Source organism: Vulpes lagopus, chromosome X (genome assembly GCF_018345385.1).
Source record: "Vulpes lagopus strain Blue_001 chromosome X, ASM1834538v1, whole genome shotgun sequence".
NCBI lineage: Eukaryota > Metazoa > Chordata > Mammalia > Carnivora > Canidae > Vulpes > Vulpes lagopus.
Genome location: NC_054848.1, coordinates 70,979,109 through 70,995,510, shown reverse-complemented (window position 1 = coordinate 70,995,510; position 16,402 = coordinate 70,979,109). Strand labels below are relative to the sequence as shown.

Sequence of the window (16,402 nt, the reverse complement as noted above, 5' to 3'; positions counted from 1 at the left end):
AATGAAAGATACATAAATTATACATTACTATCATGCTTTGTGAAAGTTGTGAGAGAGATGGTTTGAATTGCTCATTTTTATTGTTTTATTGATAAGAAAAAAGGAACAAAAATCAAGATAGACTGTTGAGAGTTTTTAAATAATTTTTTCTTTAAATAATGGATCAAGTTTTTATAAAATGACAAAAGAATTAGACTTGCTGCCTGATCACAATGAATCAGCTCAAATGGTAGGTTTATGGAATTCAAATGGTATGCAATAATATATTCCCTATTACTATAAACTAGCATTATGAAATATGTTTGAATGGATTCTGTAGTAGAAGCAGTGTTAAACAATTTGCTTCCAATTCTGGGTTTTTATAAATGAGCAAAAAAGGAAGACAAAAGAAAAAAATCAAGGAGTAAGAAATTTAAGGGGAAATAGCAAAAAGTATAATTAGAAAATTATCTTTAAAATATGATATAATATTTGTAAAATGAACAAACTGCCCTGCTGCTTCTGTGAAGCCCTCTCATCATATTTCAAACTGCAGTGATCTTGTCCTTCCCTGAGGTCACAGAAGCTATTTTTTGCACTAAAAATGTGAATGAACATATGATGTGATACTGAATTAAATTATTTTGGAAAGTCTAAGATATACCAGAACCTATAAACAATATTTTAGTCCATGTTTATTATTGTTCACAATTGTTTTATTTTTTTTAAGTCTTGATTTCCCTAAGGAAAGGGAGAATGCTTTCTACTTCTATACTTTGTACCACACCATGCTCATAATATTTCCTCAGTACTACTGATTGAATACATTCTTGGTCTGGTAGGTTATTTTATATGCATGAGTATGATCCTTTAGAAGTAGAGTTCAATGATATAGAACCTTTCCAGAGTGGGAAGTCCTTTCTTTGTTTTGCTACATAGGAGGAACTGTTTGATTCAAATTGATTTTATGAATGATGGCTCTGCATAAAGACAAGTCCTGTGCCAAAATCGGAAGTAACAGACGTTGCTTTTTCCTCATTAGCCAGGATTCTAGTCTTCTATAAAGGGAAGTTTAAACTCAGTACATTTAAATAAACTTTGCTGGGTATGAGCTATCTGCATTTAGAGAACAAACCCATGATCTTCTATGTATGCTACTCCATGTTAGGACTTCTTCTGTATTAACCATAGATAGGAGAGGATGCAAATGGATTGGTGATAGAAATCAATAGGTGCAATTAAAGGGAAAGCACATCCAGGTTTGCTGGCATAATTCTCCATTTTACAAAATTCCTAGGAATACAAATTAGGCAGGTTTATTAAAATTTTTATTCATTCCCTATATTAGATATGCAATCTCATTAGTCTTGACAAAGATCAAATATCTAAAAGCAAATCAGTACATTACTATTGTATGCTTCAATTTCCTTCATTTAAGATTCTCCATTACTACAGTTTAAACTTTCATTTTGTCAACTCTAAATCTATGCAAGATATGAAGAATGAGTAATTCTTTAATAAAGCAAAGTTTGTAGATTAATGGTAGTATGGTATCTAAAAGGAAGTATGCAGGATACTAGGAGTAAGGGCATTTCAGATTAAAGGGTCATTGGAGATAAAGATTTAAATAGAATAGCATGTGATTTTTCTTTTTAGATCTGGTGCCTCATCTACTTCCAGTTTTGAATGTGTGAAAAACAAAGGAAACTCTTCCTTGTAGTGATGGTTTGGGGTGGAGATAGGTACAAGTAACAATACTTAACTGATTGTGTGGATGTGGTGGGAGGAATGGTTCTGAGTAGGAAACTCTGCCACTTAGAGGGTGGAAAAGATAATTACATATTCCTCTTTGTTACTACCATAATCTGCTGGGTCTACAAATCCCACCCTTTCCACTTCTGGCATCCTTTCACTGGCCCTTTGATCCCTTCCACTCTCTTCCCAGCACTCAATTCATCCCTAGTATCCAACCATCAGCTTCTAAAAGCTGTACACTTTCTTGGAGAATTAGTGGCTAATTATAGCCTGATTTTTTTTAAAAGATGCCATAATATTAGTAAACTCAGAATCTAAAGCAAAGATTGTCTTTTCTAATGTAGAGTTAAATGTCATCTTCAGCTCTTAAACACCAGAAAGCTGGAGAATTCAAGGATGGAGACTCCTGGAAGACTAACTTATTCTTTAATTGTAACATATACAAAATGATCTCTTATGAAACATCCACCATTTTAGAAAACTTTCAGAATCAAATAAAATTATGATGATTACCTCTAATAAGAAGGCTTGGTAATCAAGACCTCATCAGGAATAAAAGTTACATTAAGACGGGAGACCATTTCATTAAATACCAGAATAAAATGTCTTTGACAAGTAGTGTTTTACTTTTTTTCTAAAAGCTATTAGTAAAAGACTCTTAATATAAAGACTAAAAATACATTTAATTACATTAATATAGAAATGTTTATCTATATTGTGTGTTATTGGAGAATGGATTGTATGTATGCCTTCATTTCACAAATATTCATTGAGTACATACTATATATGTAAGTACTATGGAGATGACAAAGATGGATTCTTATTCTGTGTGAAATAAATGTATAAGTAGAATTTAGGCTCCAAAAAAGTAGTATTTTTTTTTTTTTGGTCTGCTTTGTTCATTGTATCCCCAGCATCTAAAACAAGCGCTGGCAATCTTTTCCTTCTAAAGGGCCAGATAATAAATATTCTAAGCTTTACTAGACACATATGGTTTCTATTGCATATTCTTGTTTTTATGATCCTTCAAAAATGGGTCATAAAATATAAAAGTACAAAAATACATTCTTATTTCTAGCCCTGTAGGCTAGATTTGGCCCACTAACTATAGTTTGCCAGCCTCTGGTCTAGATCATTACCCAATAGTAGGAAGAGCATATTGAATATTTATTTAAAAATGAATGAATATATTCAATGAAGACTGTATAAGCAGTAAAAGATAGCATGGTTGATACCCTTGGAGAGCTAATAGATAAGGAAAGGAGACAACTGGACAGAAGTATATATAGTACTGATGACTGTCAAGGTTAGAAGACTCAGAGGAAGAAGGTTGGAATGACCAAAGAATATGACATTTGACCTAATCTTGGACAGGACTTTTAATTAAAAAGAGTTCAAATGAGTTCTAGGTGAAATTCAGCTTCAATGATTTGAATTAGGCGATTTTGAACTCATGGGTGAATATCTGTATTTATTTCTAGATCTCTCAGGAATTATAAACCCAGAGTTATAGCACATGCTGAGTTTATAATTTTATTTCCTTTTAATTCACCATCTGCCAAAATACTATTAGATATCCAGAAACATTATGCTGAAAATCAAGGGAGCTACTTTTGTTTGACTAAGGATGATGAATCCAATGGTCTCTTTTTGGTAACATACAAATGCCACTATTAATGCTATGAAGTGAACAAAGTATGGTAGCCACAACAAATCTTTGTCAGATTGGGTGTTAACTATAACTGAAGCAGTACATTCCATAAAATAAGAGACAATAAGCAGATATACAGAGTTATACCAACTAAACAATCCATTTAGAGGCTAATAAATAGGAAGGGCAGTAAAAAACCAGAGACCCTGTTACTGAAACCACATATATCTGTTTACATACAAATTATTTGATGTTTGTAATACATTAGTGAAGGTGTGGAGTTGACTTTAAAGTGCTGTTTATGGGCAGCCCCGGTGGCTTAGCGGTTTAGCACCGCCTTCAGCCCAGGGTGTGATCCTGGAGACTGGGGATCCAGTCCCACGTCAGGCTTTCTCTCTCTCTCTCTCCTCTCTCTCTCTCTCTCTCTCTCTCTCTCTCTCTCTGTATCTCTAATAAATAAATAAATAATATTTAAAAAATAAGTAAAGTGCTGTTTATTTGGGTTATAATGGTTGCAGGAGATTTTTTAAAAAGCCCACAACTTCCTGAAAAGATAAGTTTAGATGTTCTAGAATTGATGAGATGGGGAAAAAAAAATAGCCTGTTACATTATGCTCCAATGATCACTATGGCAGAATTGACCTTTCCTTCTTAAGTACTGCATATGTTCATTCTTTACATGACATCCAAATAGATTCAAAATGCAGTGAGGTTATTGGTTCCATTATTAAAAACTCCAGGATGCTCATTTATATAAATGAGGTTGTTTAATTCTTGATTTCCGGGCACCTGGATGGCTCAGTGGTTGAGTGTCTGCCTTTGACTGAGGGTGTGATCCTGGGGTCCTGGGATCAAGTCCTGCATTGGGCTCCCTGCAGGGAGCCTGCTTCTCCCTCTGCCTATGTCTCTGTCTCTCTCTCTCTCTGTGTCTCTTATGAATAAATAAATAAAATATTTTTAAAAATTCTTGATTTCCCTTAATCCAGGGCTAATCTGCACATTCTAAAATGCTTGTAATCCTACTCAAATGGTTCCTTGCATTCAATTCTTTGCTGATATTGCTTCTAGGTCTCAGTTGTTTCACCTTATATTAGTTGGTGTTATTTCTCCCTTTTGAAAGTTACCATTGTCAGCAGCATGGCCTAACATACCTAGTGTCATGCCCCATAATGATGATGATTCCAAAGCAGACACAACACAGAAAAGAAAAAGCAGCATCAGCCATAGAAGTGGAGGACTGCTCTGCCATGGAGGTATCACAGACTGTTTAGTACTTTAATTGCAAAGTATAATTGCTGGACATTTAAACACATAATTGTCCATCACTGTTTGAACTGATAAAGATGAATATTTTGTACCTGATTCCCTAGATTTCTAATTAGGAAAGACAAAACATGAAAAGAGTCTCCTGGCATTTGACTAACTGAACCACATTTCTAACCTATGTTTATTATAGCGGTGTAGCTTCTACTGCCCTATGTTTACCACAGCCATGTGATACATTTTATACTATGTCAGTATATCTATTAGCAATTCACTCTTAGAGACCCACATAACAATCTGGTTTAGGTTATGGGAAAGAATTTCATGGTTTCCAGCTCATCCTTTGGGAACACAAATCCCAGAGAAGCTTCAAATTAATGTATTTTTTCTATTATGAAATCTTTCTGTGTTTCAATAGAAATGCATTGAATTTTCATTTCTTTTCTCTATTTTACCTAGCATTACTTCCTACACAGAAACTGACCAAGTAATAGTCAATTAGGTTAATTAATGTCCTTGTGCATGTGAAAGAAACAGTAAGTGCAAAATCTCTTCACAAAGGCAGCTGCAATGATCAATGACTTATTTATCACAGACATTCATATTGATGCTAAGAAAAAATGGATCCAGGATTCTTGCCTGGCAGCTAACTTACACAAAAAGAACATTTAAGATCTAATGAAAACATTATAGTCTTCCTTTACCATTATACAAAAAGACTTGTAAGGTGGAGAAGGCAAAATAATCTATTTAGACAATATATAGTTTCAAAAGAATCATTAGATTGAGATGGTCAACAATCAGGCTAGAAAGCCTAAAATTGTGACAGGCTATTTATTCCACATTTCATCAGAAAAGGGTCAAGACAAGAAAGCCCAAAAAGCCTAAGAAAGAAACATCTGGGAAGTAGAATGACACAGTATCTTCTTCATTCTGGTAAAATCTCCTCTATGTGGCTTAGCTAAGACATGAAGTGCTGTGATGATTTCATAGGTAATTATCAGAAATATTATCATAAACATACTCCCCATTTTCTAAGAATTTGAATATAAAATATGTTTAGTAATATATGTAGGCTAAATATAGTAGAAAAAATTTTAATGGATCAAAAGGTACTTTGGGGTATTACATTGCCTCAGGGTCATCATTATGCATATCAGTCATCACTACTCTCTAGGTGTAGAAATGTGCTAGGTAATGGAGAGCTCTTCACTTTAATATGAAGCTACCTATCATAGCTGACACTATTTTGAAAAAGAAAACTTTCAAAGCAGATTGAACATATATATTAGACCAAAGACATTTTAGTCTGTTTTCCATATAAATAAGTGCTAATGAATAATTATTTAAGTCTTCCTTTTTTGTGTTTGATTTTCTCATTCTTGTAATTGGGTTTCTCTTAATTTTTTCCTGGACTGTATTTGCTCTCTATTTCTCTATATCCATGTTTTGCCCTCTCTTTCAATTTCTTTACTGGCCCCATGAGAATTCTATCCAGGGTTTCTTTCCTTGTTTGGGGAGTTCCACATTTTCATAGACCCTGTGCCATTGTTTTCACCATTCAAATAAAGGGAAGAATGGGGAGAGAGCTTAAAGACAAAGGTTTGTGTTTGTGCCATCTGGAAAGACTGGACTAAGAATCAAGAGGCTTGAGTTCTAGTCCCCACTGTCATTCATTTGCTGTATGATGTGGAGTAAAATACTTCACCTTCTTTGGGTCTAGATTTCACCTTCTGGAAAATGAGAGATTTATGCCAGATGATCTTTAAGAGCCTTTCTGGCTCTATCATTCCCCATCTATAATTTTGTCAGAAATTACACACGATGAAAGTTATGCAGGGAAGTTCAGATACACATAGACTTTTCCTATATACCTCAGTCTGTGATTAGATCTTTTTGGTTCATAATATGTCAACTTATTGTGAATTCCTTTGCTGTTGGCTCTTTGGAATTTTTATATGCAGTATATGATTTTTTGAAGAAAGGGAACATTTCCTACTCCTTTAAATATCCCCAGTACTTAGAACAGTGCTGGGCACTTAGCAGGTAATAACTGTTCCTTCTGCTTTGTGTTTCCCTCATCTTCAGGCATTTTCTATCCGTTAATGTTTGTATTATAGAGGTTTATCACATTTAACTTAAACTATTTAATGCCTATGATTTCTGCCTACTTAGTTAGCAGTAATATCCAGTTCTTTGGAAGATGGTATTTTCCTACAAAATGGACGAGCTACATTATTTTCGGAAAGAGACAGACTCATAAGGGAATCAATGTTCACCTCCTAAATCACTAAAACTTACTGTGATAACTCTGTACTGGTATATTACTTGTGTTATAAGAATTTCAGTTCCTACTTGAAAGTGTGACTTTCAGAGTAAAAAGCTTAAAAACCTATGACTTTTGGAAATGCATTTGGAAAAGCACCTATCGACCTAATAAAAAAGTTTTAATAATATGTTTCTGATGCTTAAATTCCAAAAGTAAGCCTAAAGTTATAATAATAATTACTGTCACAGGGGTATCCACTCTCACCAATGTTATTTAACATAGTACTGGAAGTCCTAGCCACAGAAAGCAGACAACAAAAATAAATAAAAGGCATCCAAATTGGCAAGGAAGAAGTCAAACTTCCACTGTTTGCAGATGACATGATACCCTATGTAGAAAACTTTAAATATTCCACCAAAAAGCTGTTAGAACTGATAAAAAAAATTAGAAAAGTGACAGGATAAAAAATCAACATACAGAAATCTGTTGCATTCCTATATATTAATAATGAAGCAGCAGAAAGGAAAATGAAGGAATCAATGCCATTCATAATTACACCAAAAACAATAAGATACCTAGGAAGAAATCTAACCAAAGAGATGAAAGACCTATAGTCTGAAAACCGTAGAACACTGATGAAGGAAATTGAAGAACAAAAGGAAATGGAATAACATTCTACATTCATGCATTGGAACAACAAATATTGTTAAAAGGTCTGTACTGCTCAAAGCAAACTTCATATTTAATGCAATCTCTATCAAAATACCAACAACAATTTTCACAGAGCTAGAACAAACAACCTTAAATTTTGTATGGAACCCTAATAGTCAAAGCGACCTTGAAAAAGAAAAGCAAAACTGGAGGCATCACAGTTCTAGACTTCAAGTTACATTACAAAACTGCAGAGATCAAGACAGTATAGTACTGGCACAAAAAGAGACACAAATATCAATAGAACAGAATAGCAAACCCAGAAATGAACCAACAACTAGTTGGTGAATTAATCTTCAACAAAGCAGAAAACAATATCCAATGGAAAAAAGACAGTTTCTTCAACAAATTGGGTTGGGGAAACTGGACAGCAACATGCAAAAGAATGAAACTGCGCCTTTCCAGCATTGACGACCTCCCCATGAGAACATGCCCCTTGTGAAGGACCTCCTGTACCCGTCCTTGGAAGAGGAGAAGAGGAAGCACAAGAAGAAGCGCCTGGTGCAGAGCCTCAACTCCTACTTCATGGATGTGAAGTACCTGGGATGCTACAAAATCACCACAGTCTTCAGCCATGCATAGACGGTAGTTCTGTGTGTCGGCTGTTCCATCGTCCTCTGCCAGCACACAGGAGGAAAAGCAAGGCTTACAGAAGGATGCTCCTTCAGGTGGAAACAGCACTAAAAGCTCCCTGAATCAAGAGGAGTGGGACACTATCCCAATAAACAGATTTTGGGGAAAAAAAGAATGAAACTGGAACACTTTCTTATACAACACACAAAAATAAATTCAAAATGGATGAAAAACCTAAATGTGACATAGGAAGCCATCAAAATCCTAGAGGAGAACACAGGCAGTAATCTCTCTGAAACTAGCCATAGCAACTTATTTCTAGATATGTCTCCTGAAGAAAGGGAAACAAAAGCAAAACTAAACTATTGGAACTTCATCAAAAAGCTTCTGCACAGTGAAGGAAACAATCAATAAAACTAAAAGGCAACATATGGAATAGGAGAAGATATTGCAATTTTTTTTGGGGGGGGGGAAAACTGCTTTTTCTTTATTTAGGCCTTAGGAAGAAAATTAACTTTGGTCACATATTACTTTAAAAAAAATCCAGTTTTACATATTCCTAAATAGATAGGACCAAATGATCAGATAAATAATTTCTTCTGTAAAAATTGGCCAGATTTTATCAAGAACCTAACATACAATGTAATTCAAATTATATAAAGACTGCTTGGGATCATAACATTCCAAATGTATGACAGTTGCAACTCCATCCTAACAGGTGTGAAAGTATTTGCTCTCATGTTGCTTTGGTCCAAAAGAGTAGAGCTGATCAGTAAGAATAAACTAAGTACCTAATTTTTTGCAAACAATTTAGTTATTGGCAGCAGAAATATCCATGATGAATAGTTCTACTACAGCAAAGTATAATAACTGACTATATTTCATGAACACATCACAGTATCAGATAAACTTATAAGAGAAAAATATGAAGGAACAAAAAAGATGAAACAGCTACCACAAAAGAGTCTCTTCCATAACTATTTGAAGGGTAAAAAGGTGAGATTAGAATTTGATGATGCTAATATGAAAGGAAATTGAGTATCTGATAAAGGGTTAGTATATAAAACATAGAAAGAACTTATAAAACTCAACATCCCCAAACTGAATAATCCAAATAAAAAATGGTCAGAAGACATGAATAGACATTTTCCCAAAAACAAACAGATGGCCAACAGATACATGAAAAGATGCTCAACATCACTGATTGTCAAGGAAATACAAATCAAAACTGCAATGCGATACACCTCACACCTGTCAGAATGGCTAAAATTAATATAAGACAACAGTTGTTGAAGAGGATGTGGAGAAAGTGAAACCATCTTGCACTCTTGATGAGAATGCAAACTGTTATAGCCACTGTGGAAAACAGTATGGTGATTTATCAGAAAGTTAAAAATACAACTACCCTATGATCCAGCAATTACACCCTACTAAGTAGTTACCTAAAGAATACTAAAATACTAATTTAAAGAGATACATGCACTCTGATGTTTATGGCAGCTTTATCTACAATAGCCACAGTATGGAAACAGCCTAAGTGTCCATCAATTGATGAATGGATAAAGAAGAGGTGAGACACACACACACACACACACACACACACACACATATATAGTGGAATATTACTCAGCCATAAAAAGAATGAAATGTTGCCATTTACAAAGACATGGATAGAGCTAAAAAGTATTATGCTAAGTGAAATAAGTCAGTTAGAGAAAGATAAATACCATAAAATTTCACTCATATGTGGAATTTGAGAAACAAAACCAATGATTATAGAGGAAAAAAGGAGAGATGTAAACCAAGAAAAACACTCATAACTATAGAGAACAAACTGAGTGTTGCTGAAGGGGACGTGGGTGGGGATGGGTTAAAGAGGCGCTGAGGATTAAGGAGTGTGCTTGTGATGAGCACCAAGTGTTTCATGGAAATACTGAATCACTATACTACACATCTGTAACTATTATTACACTATATATTAAAAACTGGAATTTAAATTAAAACTTTAAAAAAGTAAGGGAAAAACTCTCACAACTTACACTTATCATCAATAATGGAATTTTAAGAGAATTCTATTTAAAAAGTTCTCAGATTTATACTTTGATCTTGTAAAAATAGGAAAAGAAATTCTGTAGACCAGTTACAGATCTCAAAATAAAATACTGGTATTTGTTTAGACCACTTTGTTTAAAAAATATGCTTTCTTTGCATCTTAAAGTTTACATTTCTAACATTTAATGATGATTAATTGTAAAGGACACATGTAAGGCTATAATGCAGCTAAATGATGCATTTGTAATTCATGTGAAACAACATAATTAGTTCTCTAAGGATTCATCAATATATTATTCTACTAAACAGAATAATTGAAAGTCCCACTTGAGTTTTAAATGCAATACGAAGCCTTCATTTTAAGCATGGCGTCCTCTGTGTAATATTCTCATAATTATTTTCCAGCAACAAGAAATACTAGTTTATTTTTATTCTGTTAGCTCCTCATGCTGCAAAGAAAGCAACTTCATGAATTCATTTATTTTAATACAAAAGTGACATATTTTGGAAGGTATGCTTAAAATTTTAAGAAGAAGGGGGGAGGGGCAAGATGGCGGAAGAGTAGGGTCTCCAAGTCACCTGTCCTCAACAAATTACCTAGAAAACCTTCCAACCATCCTGAAAATCTACGAATTCGGCCTGAGATTTAAAGAGAGACCAGCTGGAACGCCAGAGTGAGAAGAGTTCGCGCTTCTATCAAGGTAGGAAGACGGGAAAAAAGAAATAAAGAAACAAAAGGCCTCCAAGGGGGAGGGGCCCGCGAGGAGCCGGGCTGAGGCCGGGGCGAGTGTCCCCAGGACAGGAGAGCCCCGTCCCGGAGGAGCAGGAGCTGCACCAACCTTCCCGGGGGAAAGGCCTCCCGGGGAATTGGAGCAGGATCCCCAGAAAGGCGGGGATGCCCTCGGGCTCCCTGGGACAGTAACGAACTGCGCCCCGGGAGAGTGCGCCGAGCTCCCTAAGGGCTGCAGCGCTCGGCGGGACCCGGAGCAGCTCGGAGGGGCTCGGGCTGCGGCTCCGCAGAGGGGGCTGCGGGGCTCCGGGAGCAGCTCAGCAGCGGCGGCTCGGGCGGAGGAAGAAGCTCCACGGAGGGGGCGGCGCGGGCCCGGGAACAGCTCGGAGGGGCTTGGGCGGCGGCTCCGCGGAGGGGGCTGCACCGCCAGGAGCGAGAATCCAACAGCGCAGGCCCCAGAGCACAGGGCGCCGGGACACAGCCCAGGATCCGGCCTCCCCCCGGGACAGGCAGAGGCCGCGAGGGCCCAGGACAGCGAGGACGCTCCTGCCTGGAACTGAGCAGATCAGCGGCCCCGCCCGGGAGCCCCCAGGCCCTGCAGAAGGAGAGCCCCGGAGCTACTGCGGGGGCTGACTCCAGGGTCCTAGAGCTGCCGGCCCGCCACTGTGGCTTCCTCCCGGGGCCTCACGGGGTGAACAACCCCCACTGAGCCCTGCACCAGGCAGGGACAGAGCAGCTCCCCCAAGTGCTAACACCTGAGAATCAGCACAGCAGGCCCCTCCCCCAGAAGACCAGCGAGACGGACCAGATCCAAGGGAAGTCAAGGGACTTAAAGTATACAGAATCGGAAGATACTCCCCCGTGTTTTTTTTGTTTTTTGTTTTTGTTTTTTGTTTTGTTTTGTTTTGTTTTTGTTTTGTTTTGTGCTTTTTTTTCTTTCTTTCTTCTTGATTTCTGATTGCTTCCCCCACCCCACCCCACCATTTTTTTTCTTTTTTCTCCTTTCTTTCTTTTCTTTCTTTTTCTTCTCTTTCCCCCCCTTTTTTCTTCTTTCTCTTTTTTCTTTTTCTCTTTTATTTCCTTCTCTCTCTTTTTCTCCTTTTCCCAATACAACTTGTTTTTGGCCACTCTGCACTGAGCAAAATGACTAGAAGGAAAACCTCACCTCAAAAAAAAAGAATCAGAAACAGCCCTCTCTCCCACAGAGTTACAAAATCTGGATTACAATTCAATGTCAGAAAGCCAATTCAGAAGCACTATTATACAGCTACTGGTGGCTCTAGAAAAAACCATAAAGGACTCAAGAGACTTCATGACTGCAGAATTTAGATCCAATCAGGCAGAAATTAAAAATCAATTAAATGAGATGCAATCCAAGCTAGAAGTCCTAACGACGAGGCTTAACGAGGTGGAAGAACGAGTGAGTGACATAGAAGACAAGTTGATGGCAAAGAGGGAAACTGAGAAAAAAAGAGACAGGCAATTAAAAGACCATGAAGATAGATTAAGGGAAATAAATGACAGCCTGAGGAAGAAAAACCTACGTTTAATTGGGGTTCCCGAGGGCGCCGAAAGGGACAGAGGGCCAGAATATGTATTTGAACAAATCCTAGCTGAAAACTTTCCTAATCTAGGAAGGGAAACAGGCATTCAGATCCAGGAAATAGAGAGATCCCCCCCTAAAATCAACAAAAACCGTTCAACACCTCGACATTTAATAGTGAAGCTTGCAAATTCCAAAGATAAGGAGAAGATCCTTAAAGCAGCAAGAGAAAAAAAGTCCCTGACTTTGTAGGGGAGGAATATTAGGGAAACAGCAGACCTCTCCACAGAGACCTGGCAGGCCAGAAAGGGCTGGCAGGATATATTCAGGGTCCCAAATGAAAAGAACATGCAACCAAGAATACTTTATCCAGCAAGGCTTTCATTCAAAATGGAAGGAGAGATAAAGAGCTTCCAAGACAGGCAGGAACTGAAGGAATATGTAACCTCCAAACCAGCTCTGAAAGAAATTTTAAGGGGGACTCTTAAAATTCCCCTTTAAGAAGAAGTTCAGTGGAACAATCCACAAAAACAAGGACTGAATAGATATGATGACACTAAACTCATATCTCTCAATAGTAACTCTGAACGTGAATGGGCTTAATGACCCCATCAAAAGGCGCAGGGTTTCAGACTGGATAAAAAAGCAGGACCCATCTATTTGCTGTCTACAAGAGACTCATTTTAGACAGAAGGACACCTACAACCTGAAGATAAAAGGTTGGAGAACCATTTACCATTCAAATGGTCCTCAAAAGAAAGCAGGGGTAGCCATCCTTATATCAGATAAATTAAAATTTACCCCGAAGACTATAGTGAGAGATGAAGAGGGACACTATCTCATACTCAAAGGATCTATCCAACAAGAGGACTTAACAATCCTCAATATATATGCCCCGAATGTGGGAGCTGCCAAATATTTAAACCAATTAATAACCAAACTGAAGAAATACTTTGATAATAATACACTTATACTTGGTGACTTCAATCTAGCTCTCTCTATACTAGATAGGTCTTCTAAGCACAACATCTGCAAAGAAACGAGAGCTTTAAATGATACACTGGACCAGATGGATTTCACAGATATCTACAGAACTTTACATCCAAACTCAACTGAATACACATTCTTCTCAAGTGCACATGGAACTTTTTCCAGAATAGACCACATACTGGGTCACAAATCAGGTCTGAACCGATCCCAAAAGATCGGGATAGTCCCCTGCATATTCTCAGACCATAATGCCTTGAAATTAGAACTTAATCACAACAAGAAGTTTGGAAGGACCACAAACACGTGGAGGTTAAGGACCATCCTGCTCAAAGATGAAAAGGTCAACCAGGAAATTAAGGAAGAATTAAAAAGATTCATGGAAACTAATGAGAATGAAGATACAACCGTTCAAAATCTTTGGGATGCAGCAAAAGCAGTCCTGAGGGGGAAATACATCGCAATACAAGCATCCATTCAAAAACTGGAAAGAACTCAAATTCAAAAGCTCACCTTACACATAAAGGAGCTAGAGAAAAAGCAACAAATAGACCCCACCCCCAGCAGAAGAAGACAGTTAATTAAAATTTGAGCAGAACTAAATGATATCGAGACCAAAAGAACTGTGCAACAGATCAACAGAACCAGGAGTTGGTTCTTTGAACGAATTAATAAGATAGATAAACCATTAGCCAACCTTATTAAAAAGAAGAGAGAGAAGACTCAAATTAATAAAATCATGAATGAGAAAGGAGAGATCACTACCAACACCAAGGAAATACAAACGATTTTAAGAACATATTATGAACAGCTGTACGCCAATAAATTAGGAAATCTAGAAGAAATAGACGCATTCCTGGAAAGCCACAAACTACCAAAACTGGAGCAGGAAGAAATAGAAAACCTGAACAGGCCAATAACCAGCGAGGAAATTGAAGCAGTCATTAAAACCTCCCAAGACACAAGAGTCCAGGGCCAGATGGCTTCCCAGGGGAATTCTATCAAACGTTTAAAGAAGAAATCATACCTATTCTACTAAAGCTGTTTGGAAAGAAGAAAGAGATGGAGTACTTCCAAATTCGTTCTATGAGGCCAGCATCACCTTAATTCCGAAACCAGACAAAGACCCCACCAAAAAGGAGAATTACAGACCAATATCCCTGATGAACATGGATGCAAAAATTCTCAACAAGATACTAGCCAATAGGATCCAACAACACATTAAGAAAATTATTCACCATGACCAAGTAGGATTTATCCCCGGGACACAAGGCTGTTCAACACTCGTAAAACCATCAATGTGATTCATCATATCAGCAAGAGAAAAACCAAGAACCATATGATCCTCTCATTAGATGCAGAGAAAGCATTTGACAAAATACTGCATCCATTCCTGATCAAAACCCTTCAGAGTGTTGGGATAGAGGAAACTTTCCTCGACATCTTAAAAGCCATTTACGAAAAGCCCACAGCAAATATCATTCTCAATGGGGAAGCACTGGGAGCCTCTCCCCTAAGATCAGGAACAAGACAGGGATGTCCACTCTCACCACTGCTGTTCAACATAGTTCTGGAAGTCCTCGCCTCAGCAATCAGACAACAAAAAGACATTAAAGGCATTCAAATTGGCAAAGAAGAAGTCAAACTCTCCCTCTTCGCCGATGACATGATACTCTACATAGAAAACCCAAAAGCCTCCACCCCAAGATTGCTAGAACTCATACGGCAATTTGGTAGCGTGGCAGGATACAAAAATCAATGCCCAGAAATCAATGGCATTTCTATACACTAACAATGAGACTGAAGAAAGAGAAATTAAGGAGTCAATCCCATTTACAATTGCACCCAAAAGCATAAGATACCTAGGAATAAACCTAACCAAAGAGGTAAACGATCTATACCCTAACAACTATAGAACACTTCTGAAAGAAATTGTGGAAGACACAAAGAGATGGAAAAATATTCCATGCTCATGGATTGGCAGAATTAATATTGTGAAAATGTCAATGTTACCCAGGGCAATTTATACGTTTAATGCAATCCCTATCAAAATACCATGGACTTTCTTCAGAGAGTTAGAACAAATTATTTTAAGATTTGTGTGGAATCAGAAAAGACCCCGAATAGCCAGGGGAATTTTAAAAAAGAAAACCATAGTTGGGGGCATCACAATGCCAGATTTCAGGTTGTACTACAAGCTGTGGTCATCAAGACAGTGTGGTACTGGCACAAAACCAGACACATAGATCAATGGAACAGAATAGAGAACCCAGAAGTGGATCCTGAAATGTATGGTCATCTAATATTCGATAAAGGAGGAAAGACTATCCATTGGAAGAAAGACAGTCTCTTCAATAAATGGTGCTGGGAAAATTGGACATCCACATGTAGAAGAATGAAACTGGACCACTCTCTTTCACCATACACAAAGATAAACTCAAAATGGATGAGAGATCTAAATGTGAGACAAGAGTCCATCAAAATCATAGAAGAGAACACAGGCAACACCCTTTTTGAACTCGGCCAGAGTAACTTCTTGCAAGATACATCTACAAAGGCAAAGGAAACAAAAGCAAAAATGAACTATTGGGACTTCATCAAGATAAGAAGCCTTTGCACAGCAAAGGATACAGTCAACAAAACTAAAAGACAACCTACAGAATGGGAGAAGATATTTGCAAATGATGTATCAGATAAAGGGCTAGTTTCCAAAATCTATAAAGAACTTATTAAACTCAACACCAAAGAAACAAACAATCCAATCATGAAATGGGCAAAAGACATGAAAAGAAATCTCACAGAGGAAGACATGGACATGGCCAACATGCACATGAGAAAATGCTCTGCATCACTTGCCATCAGGGAAATACAAATCAAAACCACAATGAG

At 37.4% G+C, this 16,402-nt stretch overlaps 1 protein-coding gene and 1 pseudogene across 5 annotated transcripts in view; one reads left to right on the top strand and one right to left on the bottom strand.

The window, feature by feature from the left end:
• The window catches only part of DIAPH2 (diaphanous related formin 2), a 1,156,455-nt gene that overhangs the window by 91,682 nt on the left and 1,048,371 nt on the right, over positions 1-16,402 (bottom strand). The gene's annotated exons all lie outside the window — the stretch shown is intronic.
• Positions 7,941-8,469, top strand: LOC121483204 (annotated as a pseudogene).